The sequence below is a fragment of the Stigmatopora argus genome, chromosome 11 (genome assembly GCF_051989625.1).
Source record: "Stigmatopora argus isolate UIUO_Sarg chromosome 11, RoL_Sarg_1.0, whole genome shotgun sequence".
Classification (NCBI taxonomy): Eukaryota; Metazoa; Chordata; class Actinopteri; order Syngnathiformes; family Syngnathidae; genus Stigmatopora; species Stigmatopora argus.
In genome coordinates, this window is record NC_135397.1 from 3,763,470 (window position 1) to 3,789,663 (window position 26,194).

Consider the following 26,194-nt stretch of genomic DNA (forward strand, 5'->3'; position numbering starts at 1 on the left):
GCTGCACAAGGTTCTTCCATTTACTATTTGCACTTGTTCTTTTTCTAAACATGCAAAAAAAGAAGGCAAGATACGCAATCTGCTCTGTTTCTTAGCAGGGCTCGCTAAGGATTTCTATGTCTAATATTACTTCTGTGATTTTTAGATGGATATGGCTTGATAAATTAGGTTTTTTTTGTTTGTCCCTTCAACTCATCTCACTTTTGTCTTGATTAGGATATTAGAAATGGTAGTAAAGTCACTTTGTAAATGCTAAGATGCTTTTAGATGGATGTGACATAGCTTTTGGTGATTTTGTATCATTTTTATGTTGAACAAGGACTCACTTGATAGCTAAAGTTTGGGATTTTAATGCTGTATTGTGACTATAGCTTGATCTCTGCCAAACCTTCTAATTCGAATGGATTGTTCGTCAGTGGCGGAAAATCAGTTAAACAAGGGAAACCATTACAACGCTTTGAATGTGTTAACTAGTTAAATAGTTATTTAACAGTACTCAGAGTTGCAACTTTTCATTTATGACAAATTATCAATGCAGTTTGATACATACTTAAAATCTAAATCTTGTTATTCAATTTGAGTATCCATTTCAATATAAATGACATGAATTTAATATTAAAAGTAATCGTGGTTACTTGTTTTTTTTTTTCTTAATCTGCTATGTCCATTTTAAAAAAAATCGAATCCGCTTTAAGCAGAAAAGGTCGCCCAGCCATGCTTTACCGCCTTCCCTCTAGTATCCTATGAAAAGAAATTAATCAGACATTTCCTGCTTTATATCTTTTAAAACTCAGAACTTCCTGTAAATCCTCGTCGTAACTGCCCGTGGCCCCCTGTGACCCGCCGTATATCCCTTCCTGTGAGAAAAGGGCGAGAGCTCTCGCGTAGGGCATTCTGGGACGCCAGTGGGATCGCTGTGGGATGCCGATGTGGGGTCATGTGACTCATGCCGTCCGACAGCACGGCACCAGGCAGCGCTTGCGGTCCCGCACGGGTGTTGCGGTGACACAGACAGTAAACCAGATGGATCAGTTTCTCTTCGGGGCCTTTCTTCTTCTTCTTCGTTGATGTACATAGATCGTTTGAAAATGTCAAGCAGATTTCCTTTGTAGGAAATAGCCTCATCGGAAAAAATGGGAATTGTGGTGAAGTACCGGGGTGGTATCTCTGCTTGGGTCTTCCGGGGTGGACTTTCACCAACACTTAAATAAATTAGACAGGCAATGAGTATTGGAATTTGCTAGCTCAAGGCTAATAATCATACAATCATCTTGTTCTATGTGCAGCATTTATGAAAACGCCCAATGTGCTTGTAATTTTTTTTTTATGGAGCGAGGGCCATATAGGAGCTCACGTAATGTCATTGGAGTCAGTTTACATCATTGCATGCCATCAATGGCGTCCGCCCGGCGAGCCTTATTTCATGTTTCACCTCTTTGGAAGTGGAACGGCAGATGCAACTCATACAAGGCGGACATAATATCAGGCAATATAGAGGCACAGCGGCAGGCCATTGAAATGCAAATGGGATGCCGGGGCCGGCGGCAGCCGGGGAAGAAGAAATTGGCCGGGATGACAATGCAAGTAAACCACTCCAGTTTGTCAAGAAGGCTGCGCTTTGTCACAAAACTGCCATTGGATTTTAGTACAAGTGCTGCTACACCGCTAAACAGAATAATATTCTGCCCCAAAATATGCCTGGCTGCTGCTCAACTCTAGTAATAAGATTGAGACGTGGTAAATTCTGAGATTCATTTTCAAATAAATGCTACTTTTTGAAAAGAAAATTTGGGAAACCACGGAAAACAGGTTTGCTGTGCTGTGAAAATGTGGTGGTGTAATGCAATATTTCCCATTATCGATATGGTCAAATCAAGGACTGTTACTTTTACAGTAAAAATCGATAAGATCAAATCAAATAAATTGACACACTTAGCTTAATGATGTCATTGTTTAAGAACAATAAGATGAAAAAACTCCTTTTTTATGAGAACATTGTCTTAGTATTATGTTGCTTTTTAGAAGATGCTCTATTTACGGACCGAAATATGGTCCTGAATTTTTTTTTACAGATTCTGTCAGTGAAAATGCACCCAAAAATGCCATTTTAAATTATTGCGTGCTTTTAAGACACTTTTTGACTACATTCTGAGAGGTAACACATTGTTGTTGTGGCTTCAGAGGTAGAGACACCAGGCATTGCTGGACCCTCGGCCTATAATAAATTACCTACAAGTGCCTCAGAACAATAACACACCCAAAAAGTGTGAGCCATCCATTTTGCCGCCATTTACAAGAAATCAATATCAATACTTAATGCAACGTGGATGAAAAATGAGCACAGATACAGGGGCATAATGCAATGTGCTCAAATGAAAAGACCTTGGAGTGCCGGCTCCCCAAAGGGGGGAGGGTGGCCACAAAAAATAAAGATTGCCTTACCCTTTTTTGTTTTTTGGCCCTTGTCTATATTTTCTACTTTAAGAATAACCTCTTTCTCTCAGATCATTTGTTTAATCGCTAATCAATGCTCTATTTGGGCACGACAACCAGCGAAGGTCTTTGTGAGATAGTTCACTAGGAAAAACAACGCAGTTAAACGGTGCACTCATCAGACACCCTCCACCACACACATACACACACGTGCACACACACACACACACACACACACACACAGACCCACCAGAGATGATCTGGACGGAAGGCAGTCAGCGGAGATCTCTTTACCATGTCACAAATGAATCATCTGTTAAGGATAAACATGATCTATATTTGTCCCCCGGGCTTACTGCATGATGTCACTTGACGGCCTTAACGTCCCATTTCATTGTGCGTCGCGGTGATGTAGTGCAGGTCTTTGTGTGCAAAGAAACTCTTCCGCCTAGATTCCAGCTTGTCACATGATTATGAATGGCATATGAAGCGCCTCAAGATGAACACAGTGGGCTGTGAATCTTTTGTAAAGGACTTGGCAAATACAAACTATGTGTGGCGGGGTGAACCTTAGCATATCATACATTAAGTAACCATTCCAGTTGCAATCTACCTCTCAAAAATTCAGGTGCCTTTAGAGCACAGGTGTCAAACTCGAGGCTCGGGGGCCAGCTCTGGGAAAGCAAATGATATGCCGAGACTTTATGTTTCTCCATGATTAAATCCAATGAACCTTCATTTATATATAGCAACATTCATACCCATAAATGCAACACAAAGTGCTGCACATACAATAAACTAATAATAAAAATCACTGCTCGTTTCCTTACACAGAATTGTAAGAGCTGCTCAGCTGAGGAAAGACAGGCTTCCACACCAGAAGATACAAGGAGTGCCATCCCAGAGATCATGAGCAGAACGTGGCTAGATACCCGGGAATACATCGGAGAACGCCCCCATCCCACAGGCAAGCTCCTTCTGTCTCCCCAAAGTTTTGTTGTTCCTGATATCGCTTTCAAAAACTGGTGGAATTCACAAAAAGAAAGGGAACGTGAACAATGCCGTTAAAGTAATATACCCATTTTTAAAAGAAAAATGATTAGTAGTTGTGGATTAAAATTGCCTTACAAATCCTATAATTAGATCTTGAAGCAAAGTCAACATACCTGATGGAAAGTCCATTGGGTGTAAAGGTTTCTCAGGTTTTTCAGGACTGTGGGTGACATGTTAGACTGCAGAATTCAGTAGCCAGTAGATGGCACTGCACCCAAGTTGTCACAGGCCAGCCATCAATTTTACCTTCTGCCAAAGAGCAAACATATTTGTTTTAGTGTGGCTCTCCAGGGCTTTTTTTTTTCTTAGATGCAGTATGAGAGAATATCAATAACCAATATGTTCACAAGCCAGCGGGCAACACGTCTCAATCCTCGGCCATTCCTTTTTTACCAAACTCCGCGTCCTCATTCTGGTTTGCCAGAATGCACAAATGATCATCTTTGTGGATGGCCCTCTCTAAAAAACAGATCTTTTTGTTGTTGTTGTTCTTTTGATTCGCTTTCTTTGTGCCACGGTTGCTCATGTTACCATGGAAAGCTGCGTGTATATGCTTTACCATTCCATCTGCCTAACTCTGACGTACTAACAGGCAAATGACATCAATTAGTCGTTGGTAGAGAGGGAATATTTGTATTGTTAAAGGGTTGGTGTCATGTTCTGAAGGCAGCCATTGTTCCCACGTGAGCTTTGGATGGGGTAAGTGTTTATTGAACTTCACAGAAAGCGTCCGGGACAAAGGGACCCGATATTGGTTACTCACTTTGCAGCATAGTTTAGAGCTTACCGCAGTTCCTTCAAGTAGATGCCACACCCCGATTAGTTGCAGGGTGTGTCATCTGCACGAAACAGATAAACACTTTTACCATTATTAACATATGCTGTGGACATCAACATTGCATGAATTTCCATTTCTAACCAAAACAGCAGAACCAAATAATGAAGGCAGTTAGTACATATTGATAATTTGGATCACTATTCTCCAGGGGTGCCTCATTGGACCACGTGCGCTGTAGGCAGGGGCGGATAATTGAGGGTGTTGGGGGTGGGGCCTAGTTTGAGGAAGTAAAATGGGCGTGGTTGGATGAGCGGAGAATGTAAAACAAACATAAGATGATGTGCAGAGAGGGTTTTAGTGTTGAAATATCTCACGATCCCCCCCTTCTCTACTTAGCCCGTTGTCTGTAAAATAAAGGGGCCTGCTCGTGATAATTCAGGGGGCCCGTCAACACGCATTGCACCCAGGCCCTGTTCGCGTTTGTTCCGGCACTGGCTGTTCTGTCTACTGATTCTAGGCTAGCAAAACGTGATTTGACCTGATGATTTTGGAGTCAGGTATTGCGGTGTAGTTGTGGCAGACTCGACAGATTTGCGCTTTAGGTCAGAGGCCGTTTTGGCGACTCCTTTTTTCTTTTTGGGGAGGGGGATGGGCTGGACAATGTGCTCATTGTTGTAGAAATCATCCCCAAATGTGACATCTTCTGTCACGATAATGAATACAATTGAAGAAATGTGCACATTAGTCTCCCTGACGGCTCAGTAAGCGATAGTGCAAGTTGAGTGTGACAAAGTTGCCTCCCCGTGGCCTGGGGCTGGATGAGCTCATGGGGTGCCGAATCAAAGAGAAGTGTTGGCCGTGTCAGTAATACAAGTCAAACATGGATGCACTTTTCTTTTTTTAAATGGAATGTAAAAATGGAATTTTCTCCAATGTCTGATCAACCTTCTTCAGTCAGAATGAGATTTGGATTTTGTCTATCTGTTAGACTCTTACAGAAGCTGAAGGAACATTATGTAGTCGTTCTTGGACTGTTTTTGTTCATTTTTCACTGACAATTATTTTTTCTAGGTCATTTTTTTTCTTACCTGTTGCGTATTCCGCCTTCATCCGAGTGTTTAGTGGCGTAAGTGTGACGCATTTTATCCGCTGATCGTTCATCGAGGACTCCCTGAACAAATAGAACTCTGGAATTACACAGTCGTGACTTTCTACTGACATGAAAAAAAAGCTTGAACCATTTGAGCCTAAAAGTGTACATCTAGAAAAAAAAATCTGAACATCTTCGATCTAATTTTTGCAGGCGGTCTATTGAGTCAGTCTATCAAGCAACGAGATTTGTGAATTAGCTATTTTAGGGTTCAGTGTGTTTTTGCAGTCTGGAGTGGTCGATAGCACACGTTACAAGTTAGGATTTATCAAACTGTTTCTTCGAGTGATCTTAAATTGTCTCCTGTTTAAATTTGTAGTCATTAAACCCACACCTCACTCAAGGACCCTCGCCTTTATCCACCCGTAACTTCCATTTATACCATATGACATCAACACCCCCTTTTGTGCCTCTTTTTTTATTTAGCTGCTCCTTCTCTCTCTCTTTCTTCCCTCTTTGGGGATTTTTTTAACATCACTTCCATTAACACAGCCATGCTGAGCTCTAATTATTCACTCATTCCGCTTTTTCTGAGGTGCCTGCCACTCGCTCGCTGGTTGGCCGCCATTGTGGCTCGTTAGCAATTGTTAACTGAATACACTTAACTATGTAAGTTGATAATTACATGTAAATGTTCTGTTTTAATGCAGACATTCTGGTCATTTAAAAGGTCTGTGCTTGGCTGACATTGTTTTGTTTGTTTTAACTAGAAGGTGATTCATTGGCTCAGATGAGTTTGCCAGAAATGGCTTCCAATTGGACACGTTTGTCAGGCTTTTTTTACCAAAGTAGTGTGATGTTGGACGTAATATTCAGATACAAAGTGTGATAAAGAAAAGTATCAAGCCAGACAATGATCCCATTTATCAATATTTATTGTCCGTGGCGAATGATGCGGCTCTAAACTGAATTTAATTCAAGCTGCTGTCAACTGAAAGATTATTTAGTGTGGTTTCAGCAAGGTGCGGGGCAGGGTGGAGATAGGGGTCAGAGTTGAAGGCTCCCTAGGGAGGTCCCGGGAGTCTTGGGGACATCAGTCGTCCATTATGAGCTAATCAGGATGACTGGAGGGGGCTGGGGAAGAGAGTGCGCCAGACCACCGTGACCAACGGGACGGAGGAAGACTCCATCCAGTACGTGCTAGATACTTTGTGCGTGTCTTTATTTTGTGGGAGCAGCAGAAGGTGGGATCCCTCAGGGCGGCGTCCACATACCCTCTCGGTCCCCACCTCCAGATGCCGACGGTTCGATAGCGGCCCGGCGTGAGTGACATGCGGCCATACTCTCACTGGGCTCTTTGCATGGCCCAGGGGACCTGCTGTGTTAAGAAGATGATATTGTATTTACCAAAAAAAAGATTTGTAAATGGAAGCCGACAGGCTGTTCGTTAAAGGGCAACGACATGAGGCGCTTCATGTCGGCTCTATACCCTACGAGCCTAAAATGTCATTTTCAGGAATGGATATGGGACCACGGAGGGTTAAATGTCGAGAGGCGTATGGCTGTTATCATCTAAGCTGCACAGTTCTTTGCGTAGTGTGACATAATAACCGACTGCCAATCTGGCCTTTCAGGTGATTAATATATACTAATAATGTAACTTCTAGAGTGACTTGTGCGTCTCCCCGATTTTTAATTTGCCCCTGAGAGTGCAGACGTTAGTAGCATGCTTCACCTACACGTGTTTCTCCAAAAATAAACAGTGACTCCCATTTACCCGTCCATTCAGTAGCAAATGTGTCGATGCAAGCAGAGACCGTCAAAATTACGATCCGATTGGATTGGATAACTTTATTCATCCCGTATTTGGGAAATTTCATTGTGGCAGTAGCAAGAGGGTGATTTGACAGAACAACAAAGCAAAAGCACAAAGTACAAAGCAAATCAAAGTAAATGGGATCATTGAGAATCACCAAATCAAATCATTAAGACAGAAAAACAGCAAAAAAACACAAAACGAGCAAGAGTGGACGGAGCTACCGCCAATGTACCTTCATCCCCATTGGTGATTGACAGCTGCTCGTCCCACTTCCCGAGGACGTCAGGATGTCAAAGTTAATAAGCTAAAATATCTATTGAGATTTTTGCGGATTGGCGCAATGCTACAGCGGATGTAAGGCTGTGAAATTTCCAGTAAAAAAATGTCCTCTTTATTTTCCAGCACAAGCACTTTCAGATAACAAATTGATGTTTCGATTAGACAGGCTTTATTCCTGACCGCTCAGGAAACAAATACACCACAAGAAACAAAATATTACAAGTGAAAAGCTACATTGATTTCTTCCACCATCACCCTCCTCCTTATGGATGCAAGACATGCATTAATACTGCTTCATATGATATACAGATATGCCTTGTTTGTTTCAGGGGAAAGTTTAAGATGTCACAGTTGGTAAAGGCAGAAATCTAGCAAGATTCACACAAAAATACGATGACCACCATCCACGTTAAACATGCTATGATTGGAAAAATGTCGTTCAGATATACTGTATATCTGATTTAATGCCATAGAACATAGAAATAATAGACAAACAGTCGCTTTGAGACATGTTTGAAGTGTTGCTCAGGAGCATACATGGATTGTAAGTAGAGGCTGCTCGGGGAGGATTGGGTGCATCAGAGACACCCGATCCTTCCCCAGGCGCACTTTTACAGCCTCTGAAATGAGATGCATCTTTGATTTGCTTGCCCTGTAAACAGACAGCGACATGAAGGGGGCTCTGCTCTCAGCTTTGCTACCAGTGACCCAACATAGTAATCTTGATAGAAAAGTGGAAGATGCAACCACACAAGTTTTATTCATCCATCACTAGCAATACAGTCAACTTGAAAACCCAAGATAAAGTGCGATTGTTGACGTCAAAACCGAGGTGGCATGCAAAGCGAATACTTAAAACACCTTGACCTCAGACAATTTTTATTATTTCATTACGTGCCGTTGTATCGCTTCTGAATGCAAAATCATTTCCCAACCGATTATTCAAAATGTGTTCCAAATTATATTTAATAGCTAAAGGCGCAGGCTTAAAGCTCATATGAAATTACATTGAGGAGAGCGGTGATATAGCGGCTACACTGGAGACAGAATGCACGCTTTTTTCGTTTTTTTTCTTCAATTTTAATAGTTTAATTCGCACCTATTCTGACTGAATGTGTCCAGAAGAGGGCAGACAGCTGTGACCTTCCACGTTGCCCCTCCTGTGGTCAGTTAGTGTGAGGCCGCACTGATGAGTCAGGAAGGAGGAGGGTTGGCTGGATGGAGGGAGGGATGACGATGGTGTTGCCCCAATGCCCCCAACACACACACACACACACACACAAACGTATACACACGTATACACACACCACAAGCCCTTCCAGACTGTCTGCCTCCAGCGGGTGAACATGAAGCAGTGCGGTCAGCTAATGCGGCCAAGGGATGGACCGGAGGAGCTAAGATGTCATGTCTATCTGTTGGCTAACAATTAAAGATGGCACCTCAAGCAGATCAATTTGAATGGCAGCCTCTCGCTTCCTTCAACGCCGTCCACTCTATTTCAAGCATTCAACCCTATCCGTCAAATATGTCCACTTTTCCAGAATACTCGCGGCATTTTAAGCACGAATCGGACAAACAGATCTCCCAGCTCTGTAAACCAAACGGACATCTCCAGGACGGAGACGAGCGTGGCTGCTGAGAAACACAACACCGGCGCAAAGCAAGCACTTGAAATATCAACGCCGCGTCCTTCTAATTAAAGCCGAGGCTAATGGGCCCTAATTGCGTCGCTAAAACGTGGCCGCTTCGCTCCTCTCCAGTGTAACTTGACCGCACTTTTTCCCATATGGATTAATGGGGGGCAGCTGCAAACTAAAAAGCAGTTAATTTATCGGAAGATCCATTATAGGATACGCTGAAAGGAGGCAAAAAAAGAAAAAAGAAACAAGGTTTGAGAAAGCTTTTAAAGGCTTCATGGGAAGAAATACTTTATCAGGATCTGGGTATTGAAGATGTGGTTTATGTTCCAAGAACTGATATACTAATATACTGCATACACCTTGTACATAGTTTAGAAGGGACATGTGGTTTCCAGTATCGCACTTGTGTCCACTATTTGAGAATCTCACTGCTTTATACGTGTTTTACCAGAATCATCTGTTGTAAGTCGGCAATTGCACACGTTGCAATGAAGCTAAATGAAGGCCATTAAAGAAGACAAGGGTTTGCACCAGTGATGATCCCCTGCTCCGATTAAGCCCAGCAGTCACAGTTTGACTGTGGCCTTCTGCCTGGCTGAACCTTTTATCTTTAATTGCGCTCACATTGAACTTCCCTATCAGGCCAATTTGGCCTTTGGCAGCCGTTCAATTTGGCTAATTGCTTTCGGCATTTATTTAATTGCGCGGTATTGATCGGGCGAGGTCATCCCTGTCTCACAAATAGGCCTGAGTGCATTTTGGCTTTTGTTTGGAAACTTGTAGAGCTCTTATTAGTCCTTGTAGAGAGAGCGAGAGAGTTGGACTCATTTGGCTTCACACCAGCTGCCCTATACGGCCACACGTGTACGAATAAATTCATGCGGGAGCGCCTGTTTATAAATAGATGCAAACAAAACACCAACCCTAATGAACTCTTGTTGAAAAACACCAAAAACAATGCGTTTTAATGAAACGGTCCAATACAACGAGCAACCCGAACGGGGTCTCGCGCTCTTAACTTGCTTTCATTTCAGGCCAGTGGATGTTGTAGAGAGAGCGATGGCAAATAAAGGGAGAATCGATGGCGCTTCATTAAAAACAGCAGGCAGTCTTTCGCCTGGACACGGCTTAATTACAGTTTCACTGGCGTTTGCTTTAATTGGGGGAAATAAAGGGAGTAAAGTGGAGTGAATAGGATAGTATTAGCATATCTATCAGGGCACGCAAAGAGGCCTCGGGGTCCCGCTGTCCAACCTGCAGTGGTTCATCTCACCTTTATCTAACCCCGTAGACGCGAGCATTGATTCCCCCCTCCCTACCCAACCAAGCCCACGTGTTATTGTAACTAAATGAATGGCTTATTTACTTTGTGCTCATGTCAAAACAAGATTTGCCTCTGGGAACAGACACAAAAACACCGTTTTTATTCACAGTAAATCAAGTTTTTGGATGAGTAAGAAAATGTTAAGAAAATGTTAAAAAATGAAACTTTGTGTTATGTTTAGTGACTGCATTTGTGAATTTGCTGCCACGGTGCCTTATTAAATGTGGTGTGTTTGATTTTTGGTGCAAAAATAGGGAGTAAAATGTTTTCCCAAAGGGCTCCTGTGATAAAAACTCTTCCATAGATGACAGTTTTAATCAATTTGTGAACTTGACTAATGACAGCAGCCAAGTTTTATTGCGCCGTTTCTCCAACTTAGGCTCCTCGATTTGTTTAATTTCAAAAACAAAAAGATAAGATTAAGAAATTTGAATTGCCAAATGCTACCAAACTTTATTTTGAAAGTGTAAAGATCGAATAAATATTATTTTCACTCTTGTTGCCTTCCTGATTCAGAATAGTAGAATAATAACAATTCATCAGGCTTTTGTCTTTACACATCAGTGCCCCCCCACCTGCCCCCTCCTTATTCTGAAAATGGCACTACCTTGCCTTTGACAATGACTGATAGCCCACCGGGTCAAATCTCTCCTCGGCGCTGTGTCACTGACAGGTGAGCGGAGGCAGCCTCTCCCGGTGCAGTTAATAACAATTTGAAAAAGGGGTTGAGGGTTGATAACACAATCATTACCTGGATGAGGACGCGAGACAGCTGTAAGCACGCATGCAGATGGACGGCCGTCGTTAGTCCTTGTCACGGCGCCTAAATAGGCGTGAGAGCACTTCAGCCCTTGTCGTCATCTCGCTAATCAAGCGGGAACTGTTCGCTTTTCTTGACAACCACGTATGCAAACCATGTTGAGGTGTTCAAGAACCAAACAAACTGAACTGAAAAAGCTAACAAAAAAAAAAACAGAACTCGCAGAGAAATATTTCAGAGGCGTCCAAATGTCAGGGCTTTGCTGGATTTGAGTGTAATGCAAGAAAATTGCGCCAATTTGCCCCGATCGTGGGCATGTGGAAATGGTCATTTTGCCATAGTCTGCATGAAATCTGACCAAAATATATTGTCGTGCGTGCATCTACGGTTAAAAATAGACGACAGCGTTTGCTTCCTGCGATAATACGGAGACGTGACCGGTCTCTCTGTGAGGTCCTTCATCATTGAAAAAGATTGATTTGTAATTGGTGGTGTTCCCATCTGTTCTGGTTACGCGGAATTACGGCTAAACCAGTTAGTAAACACTTTGCCCCATTGTCTGTTGTTTTGATAATCACCCATAATAGCATCCAGCATCAGTACGCTCTTTAAACCTGATTTAGGAGCTAATGGAATAAGAGAGAGAGGCAGTCAGTATATGCACTGGGCCTAATGTCATTACAAATGTTTGCGAAGGCTAAATTAAATCAGCTGTAAATTGCGCCCTCAACTAAGCCACAGAAGCCATCCTTGGGCTGGAGTGGCGGGGCTTCCAGGGATTCATATTTTAACCTTGCGTAAAAAATGCACTTAAACAGATTACAATAAAATAGGAGCACGGCACGGCTGGATGGGAATAATGGTAATTGCCGCTGCTTTAATGGTTTCCTGTTAGTCCAAGTCCAGCCAAAGGCGGAGCTATTTTAAAGTTGGATGCGGCCACGGAGGTCAGAACTTTGCAAATGTGGTGATTCAATAGAAAGGCCGCATGTCGGCAAACAGCATGTGACACGTCTAATGGGGCCGGAGCCGCTAACAGATGCTGGCGGAGGGCTTTTGCCGAACGTAGCCAAATTGAGTTGGGGCTAGAGCAGGTGTTTGAGGTTTTTGGGTTCAACAAAGGAACAAGTCCATTTGCAATTATGTCTATAAAACCCAGTCACTTACCAAAGATGTGCAAGTTTCTGGTAAAATATCCTTCGTTGGCTGTAGATTTATGAAATTTATTGTATGATTGTGTCCTTTTGTCACAGAAATGTCCACTGTTCCTTCTGGGAATGATGGAAGAGGCCCAATTCAAGGTGTTTTCTGGAAAAACATATCACCATTCGGAGGAGTGAGGCACAGCGGATCCAAGTGCAGAATAACGAAGAGGCAATGCAGGAATGAAGGTGCGAAACTCAGAAATATTTTTTTTCTGGCAAAAACTGCTAAATCAGAACAATAACAAAGTGCAAACAAAGGACAAAATGTCAAAAAACAGGTAAGTGAAGGTCTTTTATTTGGGAAAGTTGTATGTTGTCATGAATTGCTGCTACACTTGGTCACCCTTGTAACTCTGCACTTGGTGGCTTCAGGTAAAACCGTAGACCCCCACACGCTCATGTTCGGCCATTGTGTAAATTAACAAGGAAAAGGGGCAAGCAAACGTGCGAGGCGATGACACGGTACACAAAGTGAACGTCATTACTCACAGGCGCTGTCTTTTACCCTCGTGCGTAAGTGGTTCCGTCATTATTGTCTTGGGGGCGTTCAAATAACTCCGTCCTTAAGAATGAGTTAGGTGCACAAATCCCCAAAAATGTTCATCAGAATTTAGTCAACTGATCAGAAAAGGGTGTGTTAAGCTAAAAACCAGCTCGGTTTAGGTTCTGTGTGGACCTTGCTTTGTACACCATTGAGGATTCCGTTTCAGGTGTCGAACTTATGGGCAAGTCTTCTGGGACGGCGCTATTTTCTCAGACTACATTGAGAGGAGAAAGTGACACCGCCTGTCTAAAACCCCCTGAAATATAAAAGCGTCCTCATTAATTGCAAGCTCTTTATTTGAGCGGAGACAGTGATTATGAAAGTGTCTTTTCAAAGTGAAGGCAAAAGCCTTTTGAGCCGCTGCGTAAATTGAAACCGCTCCTCGGTTGTCAGCGGGCCAAAGGTTGATGTCACGGCGCAGCGAAAGGGCGGCAGAAACAGAGAATACAAGTGTTGAAAAAGCAAACCGCGAAGCATGCGTAGAGTCACCTATGCTGTTCCCTTTGTGTTCGCTCGCTGAAGGGCGAATAGCTCGCTGGGTCGCAAGTGTGAGCTCAAGCTCTTTTGTTCGGTGTCTGCGCCCCTGGGGTATTCATCTTTTTGGCAGGAAAACCTATCCATGGCCGTTTTTTTTTTTTCGGTGAGAGGGGGCTTAACACTTCTTTTTACCTGTGCGTGGACTTTGGCCAGGATTTAATGCTAAAGGGGTCTGTTTAAGACTTTAAACCTATTGCCAGGACTGAAACCCAATTCAAAATTGGCCCAAAAGGACGTCACGTAATTGGAAATCAGACGCAATGATGTCATTTTCAGAGGATCGTATTGGGTTAAAAAAAGGATAGGTTTTTGAAATGTAATGGCGAGAGGTGTTCAATCCATTTTGACTGGGAGGGCTGGCAAAGTTCTGTAAAATGCATAGATGCATTTGTTGAGTTTCTACTCCTGTGTATGGTTCAGATAGTATATTTAGTTACATTTATTTTATTTAAGTAAGTCACTGCATTCTTAAACTCGGAACTCAAAAGTACTCAAAAATGTTACTTGGACTTTTTCATTTTTCATGCTGTCTTTTAAGCAATTTCAGGGCATTAAAATTAACTAAATATCTCTGAGTGTGAAAAAAAAGTTAAATTAACTAATGCGCAATATCAATTTTTAGAGTGTACATTGTACTTGACACATCACATGATATTTTTTTTCAAATGAAAGCACTCTTGTCCTTCTGCCTTGAAACTGTATGCAGCAAAATGCGTTGGCAGGCGTTGCCTTAAAGGGACTCGAACCTCAACATTCCCATTTGCGGAAATGTTTCATTTAACTTACAACTTCACGTAACTGCACAATTGCTTAATACACAATATTAAGATACGATATCCTAGCAAAACACTACTGCGAGTAGACGAGTGACCGTTAGCCGAATAAACTGAAGTCATTGGAAACCGTCTTTTCGTAGATCACTCAGACCGGATGGCTCGGCTTTACCAGAATTGGACGGTTTACCTCAAAGTATTGTGACATTCTGGGAATTTGGGGGGCAAAAAAACAGTTTGCTGTGTTGTTGCGTGTTATCATTGCCATTTTTTGAGGGAGGGTGAATAGCAAGATAAATGGGTGATTGGTGAGTGGCGTTAGGAGAAAATTCCCTCGTCTGGCTGGAATTGGATGGCGACCTATGGGGATGGATGGAGGCAGGGAAGGGGGCCACCTGATGTAGAGGCAACTGTCAGCGCGCAGACAGTGAGGTCTTTGTCTTCCCAATAATAACGAAGCGTACCTCTTCTTTCAATTTCTCCTCCCCCGCCGTCCACCGCTCTGTTTACTTTGAGCATTCCGATAAAGGGTCCTTTCCCCCCCAAAACGGAAATTCTGTGAATGCAACGTGATGAAATATTGATTCTAAAATGTTCCCTCTCTAATCAAAGCAAAAACATAAACAAGAGTTTAAGTAAATTCCATTTTTGTTGACCAACAATCATACCAGTTGCTAAATTACAATGTATTAATTTCTAATTCATTTGCTTCCATTTTGACTGGGCGGAATGGAATGGATTGGGCGTCTATCGCAGTCAACGGCAGTAAAAAAAATATCTATACAAGTCTCAAAATCTCTAAATATTGCCGTGGCAAGTTCACTGAAAGAATGATTCAAAGTTTCCCTCGGTTAAATTCCCCCAGCTGGGTGAAAAAGTAATCCAGGTTTGTCTGAGGACCGATGGCGCTCTCTTAAATTCAGCCAAGAAGCCAATCAATTCAATTCAAGCTTCTCCAAGCCAACCGTAAATCATGAAAAAAATAGCCGGGCAAAAAAAAGTGACAACGGCGGCAGTAAATAAATGTTTGTTGTTTCTTTTTCGTCCCCCCTCCTTCTCCTTTCCCACCCTCTTTTCTTTGTAATGGATGGGCTATTGTAGGTGCTGCCCTCTGGGTAGTATTGGAGGGGGGGGGGGGGGGGCTTGACTTGTTTACTTCCCACTCGGCACCACTGCTTCCCTGTAGGGGATGTTCCTGTTGCAGCCTCCCTTCAAAGTTCCATATAGGTGTGGTGTATTAATCGAGTGATGGATATGAGCTATACGGCAGAGTGCTGACGGCCGCGACTATTGGCGCTCTTGGCGTTCGTGGCCTGTTGGAGCCGGGCCGCTCATCAATACAGATCGCATTTAGAATTCACTCCAAATTCGCCAGATGCTCATTGGGCCCCCTAAATAAATGGCATGGAATAACTCTCCTACAGTTTTTTTACTGAGTGAAAATGTAGTTGTGGTAATTGCGCTGAAGTTTGTATTGATCCGGAAAGCAAGAGCAAAAGAAATGGCCGGTTGAAAATTGGAATCCAAGTTTTAACAGTCAAACTTGTGTGGTGTTTTGTATGGATATTTTCGGAATGATAATGGACTTCCGTTTGGTGGTTTCTATTGAATTGTTAAGGATTTTTTTGTTTAATGGCAGTATTGAAAAAATTTAAAGTTGTTTAATCCATTCTTAAATGGAATAAGGGCGTCAAAATATTTTTAAATACAGTTTGTGAATACAGTCGGAATACTTGGGGAGAAAAAATAATGTTTGTTAGAATAATGTTTGAAGAATTTAAAATCATGAAGTTAGATTGATATGTGTTTAACATTTACAACAACACTTACAATAGTGTTAGTAAAATTCCAGTCAGAAAAGTTAAAGTTTCTTATCCGAGACTTGCTTTTTTTTTTTTTTTTTTAAAGAATGACATGCATTTTTTTATGAAAGAAACAGAAGTGACTGTAAGATTTATTCAACATAATTACTAAGAGTTGAAAAGTCGGACTTTATACTCCTAATATTCTGTTTGACAGGATTGGATGACACACTCACAAATCAGTTAAAACCTTCTCACAACTAAGAACAGAAAAGCTTTGCTTTTTTTGTAAAGTCTTGCCATATTCCTTCTTTATACTTGAAATGAATCTCTTTATCAAACATCCCTTTTATTAAAGATAAGCGTACTAAAAACCTGTTGAGGAATGCCGCTACATTTGCTTAGACGCGTAACTGAAAATTTACCTTCGGAAACGCCAAACAAGCGCTTGATACGCAAACATCGTCATGTTGAGAACATGTGACTCTTTCCCACGAGCCTTTTTTACTCTGTAACACAAGTTTAAGCTGTCAAAAATAAGCGAGTGGCAGTCATTTTCCGACTTTTTTTTCCTAGTATTATGAATATATTTTCCCGCACAGAGACTAATCCCTACTGTGGACTTGAAATGATAGAATAACATCCCCCCGTTGCGTCTTTTTGTAACACAAGCTTCAAGAGCGAGCACCGCGGCTTCAATTTAATCACAAATGTTTACAGCTGTCAATAAAAGGACCAACACCACAATAAATGCATTAAATTGCATCTGGCCTCGTGTCAGGCAAAATAAGTTGAGTGGCCGAGCCTCGCTGAGGGTGACGCTCGTTTGTTGTTGTTGTTGTTGTTTTTTTCCGGGGGTTGTTATTACGCCGCTGTGTCTTGAGGGCCCGTCTGCGGCCGCTGTCCGTGGGATTTAATCAGCCTCTATTACTGGCTCCCCCTTTCCCAGTTGAAATAATCACCGTCAATTACGCACATAAAAGAGAGGAGAGTCGGCGTCGTCTGAAGCAGCCAAATCACACGCATTCATTTCTCTCCACCTTGTTGGCTTCTGATGTTTCAGGGTGTGAAATAAAAGGATTCAGGGCTGGATAGTCTGACCCCCGTCACCCTCTCCCTGCAAACACACACTCAATTTCAACAGTAAACCCAACACAAAGCTAAAGTCTCTTCGCCAAGTGAGCGCACAATGCCACGATTCCTCTTTTTCTAACAAAATTTATGATGGACTCACAAAGGTAACGGTTTCCTCTACATTATCTGTTGCAGTTAAGTTTTATGGTTTGATCTATAACCTGACCACCCAAAAAAAAAGTGTGAGAAGACAACTGTCTTGAGATAGAATTTCAATTACACTTTTTTTTAGATGAAAACGGTACTTTCGTTTTTAGGCTTTCACTTGCAAGCACACACTTGAGATGCAAATATTTGCATATGAGGTCAATTAACTAGACTCACTTCAAGAATAGTGCTGATTGGCTAAAGATATTTCATAATAAAGGGTCGTAAGATTTCTGCCAACCCCCCCAAAAAAACTACAAATTGCCTACTATTGCTTAAAAAAAGGCAATAGTTGAATTTACTAGTGCAAATCTAATTGCATAATCTAATTTTTGAATGCTTTTATTCTAACTAAATAATCTGAGTGAAACTGCTGACATTATTTTGGCCCAAAAACTGATTCTGAATGGTTAAAGAAACCATCTTATTGATTCAACATCACTCGCTACTCAAGTTTAATACAAAAAAAATCTATTTAGTCTTGTCAAATGAGCGTGTCTTAAACGTAACTCCCGTATTTTTTGTAAAATTCCACAAAATGAACCCCCTAACATGTCAAATTCTGCTGTGAAAAAGGTATTTAAAGCAACAAAACTTTTACACCGAGCTGTACCGTCCACCATTTGTACACAGGATCTCGTCCGGCAAGGACACCCACCGCCGCCATTAACTAAAGAGCTCCGTGCAATTTATTAAACACAGCGGATGAAAGAAATATAATTTAATAATTGAGCGCCTCAGGGGAAAAAGGAGGAAAATAGAGGTGCAAAGAAAAGAGGCATTGTGATCTACTTGGGCCCGCCACACGCCGCCGACAAAGAAATGACCATTAAATGTAGCTTTGAAATAAATGGAGCCCAATTACAGTGATGGCGGGGACGCTCTAATGAAGCTTTTGTCAACGCGGACAAACATGGCGCTAGGAGGAAGGCAGGTGAAGTCATTCAACAAAGAAAAGAAAAAAAAAGATTTTTGGGAAGCTACAGCAAAGATATGTAGAAAAGAATTGTAACAAAATGGCCCAAACTGTTAAAACAAAAAAACAGGCGGCATTCACGTTAGCGGCAAACATTAACACGCTCGCTCAATTACGTTGGCCGCGAGGTGCTCGGGGAATATGTCATGTTAAATGGCTTTTTTAATGCAGTTATGTGGTAGTTGTCTGTTTTAATTAGTGGTTCAGAGGGTAGTGGCTCAAATTCCCACTCTGCAGTGCTTCTGACCCTCTGCATTGGAAAAATAAAATTAAAACGGCTTTTTTTAGGATATGGTGGCACAATATAATATTCAATATTTTTCTACTGTCCCTGTAATGGAATCGTATTGCGTAAAGTCCAATACCTCATGTTTTTACATTGCAATGGTCACATTTTGACATGATCGTTTTTAGGTCCTGACGTGATAGTTTTGAAGTTTTAATGTTATCATTTTCACCATCAGTTGATAGTTGAGTTGTAACATGATCAAATTTTGTAAACTGAATTTTTTTTGGGGGGGGTTGTGGAGCTATATGCTCCCGTATCCTGTAGTACTAAGAAAGGTAGTAAAGCCCAATGTGACATCCTACCTGTGTTTGCAGCTGACCTTATTTTTCGCATGGCAAAAGGTCACTTCTTGGTATTGATTCGTCTAGAAAACGAGTAGCCCTTCTGAATAGATGTCTTTGGACCCAACAGCTTGTCCAGGGCTAAAGGTGAAGGCCACAAGTTTGCGTAGAGGCCCAGACCCAGGTCACAAGGTCTCAGTCAGGGTCAGGAGCACAGATGACCCAAAAGTATGTAGCTGCCCTTCGTTCAGTTCTTTGGGGGACGTGGGGATGGAGGACTTGTGGGTATTCCTAACACGCCTCGCAGATGTGATCAATGTATTCGTATTCCAAATAGGCACAGCAGAACTTTGAGAACCATGAGAAGAACAGTTCAGACCTCAGCCATGGCTACAATTAGGTTTCACTGTTCTCCACTTATGGCGTTCAGTGCCGTAAGGCTCAAATTGAGATTCCAACATGGAATCTCAGCACTGTGAATCACACGCTTTTTTCCACTTTCGCCCTGCTTGGATCTAATTGTAATTATTTCATTTACTCTTCTCCCACTAACTTTCCACCAAGCATTTAAGTGTCGCGTGGGTAATTAATTGTCCAAATCAACAATCTCCTTCACCGTGGAGTAGGAATTATGTTCATTCTAACTTTCTCCACCAAAATTGATGCTGATTAATTGTCTCTTGTTTTGGAGCCGCCTTTTAAAGCATTGCTTAATTCCCAATTAGAGCGGCGGGTTCATTAACGGCGGAACCCGCGAATGCCGCGGCGCTTCTACCGTCCGTGCTAATCGACCAACATTAACGTCATAACCATCCTCACTGGCGAGGAGAAAAGTTGCTGGGCGGCTCCATTAACAACACTTTAATTAGACATCGTCGTGTCAATAGGTCAATGCAACAAGCACATTTTGCTCTCAAGCGTAATGGACATTGCTTTTGGTTTCTTGTTAACATCTTCCTAATGTGTTGTGCTTATCTCCAAACATGTCTAAGACACGGTGTAGTAAAAAAAAAAAAAAATCAGCATTTGATGCCTCTTCAGTGCTTTGTTACCAGCACTCGAGCAGCATTAACAGCTCACTATTCCATTTGGCCAAGCCTTGGATTGTCTCTAATTCATTTACCACCATCACAGGATCAATGCTTGAGGCACACAAACACACACAAATATAAACACACACACACACGAGTGGGTCGAACACACGAGGAAGAGGAAAGAAGAGAAAAAAAAAAGAATGCTTTCATGTTCTGATGCGATCTCTTCAAATGGGACCTGGAACCAGGGAGTGGAATATTGCTTAGCAGTGTGTATACAGCACACATGCTTTTTCATCACAGGATGAGAGAAGCTTGTGTAAGTGTAGGGAAACCCAAAAACTGGTCTCGAGAAACATCAAAAGAATACAAACCTTGATCATCACTTCTGTAAGAACTCGGGATGAGTCTCCTCCGTTCACATTCAAGAGGCTTTTCAGCGCGGGGCTCCTTTTCGAAATTGCAAGCGGGTTCTTGGATTCATTACCGGTCTGCATTTACCACGTTTCCAGATGACGCACAGCACGCGGCCTTTGAATACGTCATCATTTTGAAGGGTTGTCAAGCGGGAAAAGACGGCTTTTTTTTGTTTGTTTTTTTAGTAAGGACAAAGAAAGGCATCAAGGAAGTGAGCATTTGCCTACTGTTAGAAAAGAAACAGCCAATCCTTTTGGGCTGAATGGTCTGGTACTCGGACGTTTCGTCGAAAGACGTTTGGTCCCAGGACGTTTGGTCGACCGGACGTTTGGTCGCCGGGTTGTTACTGTTGAAACCAGCTCTCAAAATTATAATCATGAGAGAGAGTGAGTTTAATATCTAAATATCTAATATCAAAATATCTACAGTAAACTCTCTGTCATAATTTGACAGCAAGCGAACCCGGCGACCAAACGTCCGTTCTACCAAACGTCCGTTCTACCAAACGTCCGTTCTACCAAACGTCCGTTCTACCAAACGTCCGTTCTACCAAACGTCCGGTCGACCAAACGTCCAGGGACCAAACGTCCGAGGACCAAACGTATTTCGACGAAACATCCGGTCACTGAATGTTCTAGCATTGAATAATCATAATAATCTATCCCAACTGATTGGACATCTAGCAGCTGGTTCAGATGTCCAACTTTGGTGACTTTGTGCTCAACTTGAGAAGTTCAACAAAGCATGGAGGTTCTATCACATGTTCCAAGAAGTCAAAAATACCTTCCACAGCATCTGGCTATTTCCACAGAAGGCTTTAGGTGGACTTCCAGTCTGAGACTCAAGAAAACCCATGCGTGTGAAGATAAAGGACATCAGGGGTGAATAAGACTGAAGAGGGCCGCTATCATCCGTGCTCGCCCCTTGCTTTAACCCCTTTTATGTCTCAAGTGCCGCGAACTGGGCAAAATATATTAGTGGGCTTTTAGAAACACAATCATCCTATCTAAGGTTTTGTTCGGGTAATTCGCAGGAGCACACCTAACAATGGCCGCGCGTCCGCATGAAAAGCATTGTGTCTTGTGTACAAATGGACACTTGTTTATGTCATCTCACACTTTTCATCTATATGGAAATGAAATGATGCGCTCCGTGGGCTTTTTCGCTTGTTTGTGTTGTCCGGCAAGGACAATGGAGGGAAATAAGAATCGCCTGGGCGCTCGCAGGAAGGCAACTTTTGTCGAGGCGGGCGGCTCTTTTGACGCCATGCTAGGCCTGGGAAGACAGGAACGAGATGTAGCGTGTCATTGATAGCCACAATTCCTATTTGATGGACTTTTTTCAGAGGAGGCCTACTACATTTGTGCTTGTGTACGTTGCATACAAAACGGAATTTGGAGGTGCGCAACCAAATTATGCTGAGATGGAAAAGAAATTAACTCTTCCCTGGATGTGTTTCATACTTTACTTTTTATGCTGATAGATGACTTTAATGCAGGAATGTCAAACTCAGTTTGGTTCGTGGGCCACAATAGATCTAATGTTAACTAGAACAGCCCCGTGGGATGGGTCGGACCCCCTAGCGGACCACTTCTTGCCCACGGGCCGCATCTTTGACATCTCTGCTTTCAGGCCTCATTTGCAAACCAGTTTCTAGGCCAAAATTTGGCCTCCCAAATTCTTGAAATTCTTAACTTTTGTGATTTTCTGGGACATATTTATTAATATTAGCTAGTAAACTATTAAAACTTTGACGAATATAGCATGATTTTGTTTTGTTTTTCTAATACTTGGTTTAATAACAGCAATAGTGTTGCAAATATTTACTAATGTAATCTTTTTTGTAGCTAGATGTTCATCTGGTCATTGCAGCAAAGCAAGAAGTCTCAATTATGTAAATCAGCAAATGGGAAAATTTGTCCTATTCTGATCATATGCATAACGGGGTTGCATAAGACACATTCAATCAGGGCTAACAACTTTAAAGAATATATTCAAATTTTAATACATATATATTAAAAATAGAACAGAGGTAATACATTTGCTTCGGCCATTATTTTGGAAAAGTGATGATGTTATGTCCAGTGAATCATAAATATGTTGTAGTTTGTCCATGAATAATAATCAATATTTCAAAATGCATATGTTTTTAAGCAATTTGTCCCAAACTTATAAGAGCCACCAATTAAAGGCGAAAACTAGGAAGACAAGGTTCTGTATTAAGACTCATGTTTTTGTTTCCAAGATAACTCAAGAAGAAATAAAGGGTGGGACATAAAATGATTTTGAGTCATCCAATCACTCATATTTAGTGTAGAGAGGGTTTATGTGAGCTAATCTTTCAAGGAATTCATAATATACAACTTGTGCTCCAAATACTCCAAATTCTTTTGAGATATATTTATCACTCTCTCATGATGGAAAATAGCTTTTAAGTTGAAGTTCTCATTGCAATCGTTTATAAAACAACCCAATGGCATGCTTGATGATCCGATAAGACTTAACAGGTTCAATTTTGCGTTAATCTCTGCAGGTGCAAAAAAAAAAAACGATGGAGAGGTGGACAAGTGACTTGCAGCTTCATCTCCAGCATCCTCGCTCATACTTCCGGCCTCCCACTGGGAAGACAATGGATGCCTTGTCAGCAGGTTGGTGCCCAATGCCACTGGGAAGTCAAGGGAGGGAGAATTAGGCAAGGGGGCAGGAACAGAGCTCCCCAAATACAAGGTAACGAGGGAAAACCAATCCCGGGAGGAATTATCCTGACACTGGAGACAGTGTTTAGTAGACGGCAGATCAATGGCTCTCTCTGGGGAGAAGGAAGGAAGGAAGGAGGAGGAGAAGCAGGATATTGGCCAAAAAAAGTGTGCCACACTATTTCCAAATTACCCCCCATACACACATACACACACCAAAAATGTCACAGGGGGTCTTGTTACCTGTTCAAATGTTTGAGCTTCAATGTCCACTTGTCTATTTGAGCGGGAGTTATCTTACCACACCTTACAAGGATTCCACTTTCCCAACTCAGATTGCAATCAAATCAACTCGTACAACAAGTGTCTCTGTCCTTATCAGTTAGCTTGGCAACAATAGAAAGTACACTGTTGGCGGCCACTGGCGCTAAAGTATGCAATAGCTTCTTCAGCTAGTTCTAGGACAAGTACAGCAATAATCCCATTTATCACAGTTTAAAACTATAGTTTTCCATAACTCACAGGCGGATATGTGAGTTTTCCCGCAAGTTTCTAGGCATGGCCTCTGCCAAACATGACATTGGTTTCAACTATGCAGAGGGGAACCATCAGAAAAATTGTTTTTATTGCACAATTTGAAAAGTTATGGATTTGTGTGAGTCTTGGTCATTTGTTTTTGCATAGTTTTTGACACTGTTCTATCAATTAATGTGTAAAACATAACTTTTTTATAAAAGACATGCAAAGCTACGGTAGTACGTGGCCGGATGATTCGCCTAAAGACGTTTCGCCGACGGACGTTTGACAGACGGACAGGTCGCCGAATGGACGTTCCACCGAACGGTCATTCGGCCGAACGGAGGTTCGGCCGAATGACCGTTCGGTGGAACGTCCATTCGGCGACCTGTCCGTCTGTCAAACGTCCGTCGGCGAAACGTCTTTAGGCGAATCATCCGAGTACCACGGTAGTAAGAAGATGAAATGTCAGGCATGAAATTATTTTTCACGTTTTAAGCACTTGGATCTTCAAATATTTTTGATGTATTTAGAAATAAATCATGAAAATTGCTTTACAGTATTTTCAAAGGCCCTTTCTGAATTTTTATAAGGGTAAAGTCTATACATTACACTTTAAAACAGTCCCGGTCCCCCCATAACCGCTATCCCTTCTTTTCCCACTCCCGCAATGCCGTGCCACGGCGGCGCGTTCCGAGCAAAAACGTCTTTTGCACGAACGGCGACACACTTGCGTGGCGTATTGATCGGCTCCTTTTGTACCGCCTAGCGAGCCTTTGGCTAATTAGCGTCGTCCATTAGCGAGGTTGCCCATTAAGAGTCAACGCTCCCGTTCTTTTTAACAAACACTCATTTGGCCCGTGTTTTTTCGTCTTTCAAAGGCATCACAAGGGAATGGAGGAATATATGTGCTAAAACGCCGAATACATCAAGTGGGTGTTTAAATGTATTAAATAAAGGCTTGTAGATTTAATTAACACCCCGGATAGCTGGCGGCTTTGTTCGCGCACTGCAAAATGATCATTTTTAGCAAAAGACCAGGCTATCACTTTGACTTGCCTGTTAAAGAGGTGCTTTGCAGACCCCATGCGCCCGCCCGCCGCCTCTTTTGAATGATTATTCTTTTCAAAGCTGCAAATGCACAACTTCTTTCAGTCCACTTTGGAACTATACAGTCTGGCTTTGTACATCTTGGCTTTTCTGCCTTTTTTTTTTAGTTAATGCGTCAGTTCTTTTTTATTATTTTTTTATTTTAGTATGTATGCATTTTTCCTTTTCTGCTAGTTCAGACACTCAAACGCAGATAAACCGTCTAACCCCGACTATGGCGGATGATGTCACACTTTAATGGTTAAAGCATTAAATGCACTATTTCATTTTTTTTTCTTATAGAGTACACCCTGTGCAAAAAATGTGGGGGCTGGAAAAGATGAATGCCATTTAAAATCATTATAGGGAATAAGTTGATTTCAAATACAAGTAAATGGACTTAGAAAATTGGTTTTGGAATGACATTAATGGGAAAGGCAAGGTAGGATGCATGCATTTGTTGAATTAAAATGCCATCAGTTTTGGGTAGAAAACTTGACTGTCCAAATATAGTCAAATTAATCATATCGGCCTTTCACCAAGTCATCTGAGCAAATTTAAAATTTAAAAAAATAAAAGACTTATACCTATAGCATCTATTGAGCACAACACCTGTCTAAAAAAAACTTTTATTTTCTGCAGAAAATACTTCACCAAAAATGGTCATCTTTACAATATAATGTCATGACATCTACCAGTTTGACTCCACCAAAATTCAAGAGTATCCCCAAAAAATGAGCACGTATTCAACCACAAGTTGTCATCTACACCAACCTACTTACAGGTAAGCTTCAACGTTTTTCTTCCATGTTGGGGATAATCGGACAAACCTTGTCATACAAGTGAAACTACGCCCTTGTGCCTTTCATCATGCCCGTGTCACATTGACCCGGCTGACCGAGCGCCATTGGGGGTTAGCACGCCCGAATAAAGTGCTCGCCCTAAGCCATTATGATTAACCATCAGCAGTCTTTGTGTAATCTCCAGCACGCGGTCCGACGCGGACGGAGAGAAATCAATCACATTATATTACAGTGGATGTGCTTTATTGACCTCTGTTGGTGTTCGCACATTTTATACTTGATTTGTATCCACTGGCGGCCGTTTAGAACAATGCGGGCAATTTGGAAAAACAGGGCAGCTTTTTATCAAGCCCGGAGCTCACGCTTATGGATTGAGAGCTATTTAGGGGGGGGGAATAGCATACCCTGTTTAGAGGCGCTTCCTGCATATGTTTTATGATGTGGCCTCAGGCGCTTGGGCATTGAGCGCTGCCCTCATTTTAGCCCACCGCGGGATATTTGACGTTGGCGCTGATGGGACACCTTAAAAGTAATGTGGGCAATGTCATTATTATTGTCAATTTAATCACATTGTACTGGACAGACGGAAAAAATGAGCATTTCATAATCAGGTCATAACGTCACTCAAAAAGAACTCAAATATGTGGAAAAAAACAGCTTTTTTGGATGGGGGGGGTATTAAGGTATACTTTATGACTGATTATTGCAGTGCGAAATCCCATTTTTGACAAGCAGGCAGCAGTAAATAATTATCTCAGCGCCGAGTAACGGCAGC

At 42.0% G+C, this 26,194-nt stretch overlaps 1 long non-coding RNA gene across 1 annotated transcript in view; it reads left to right on the forward strand.

Annotated features, from left to right (window-relative positions):
• The window catches only part of LOC144084619 (uncharacterized), a 58,713-nt gene extending 33,313 nt beyond the window's left edge, over positions 1 to 25,400 (forward strand). The window contains exons 5-8 of the long non-coding RNA XR_013303859.1: positions 3,268 to 3,400; positions 12,430 to 12,567; positions 22,849 to 22,963; positions 25,259 to 25,400. This is a non-coding gene — a long non-coding RNA (uncharacterized LOC144084619). The remainder of the gene's footprint in view (positions 1 to 3,267; positions 3,401 to 12,429; positions 12,568 to 22,848; positions 22,964 to 25,258) is intronic.
• Positions 25,401 to 26,194: the final 794 nt, after the last annotated feature.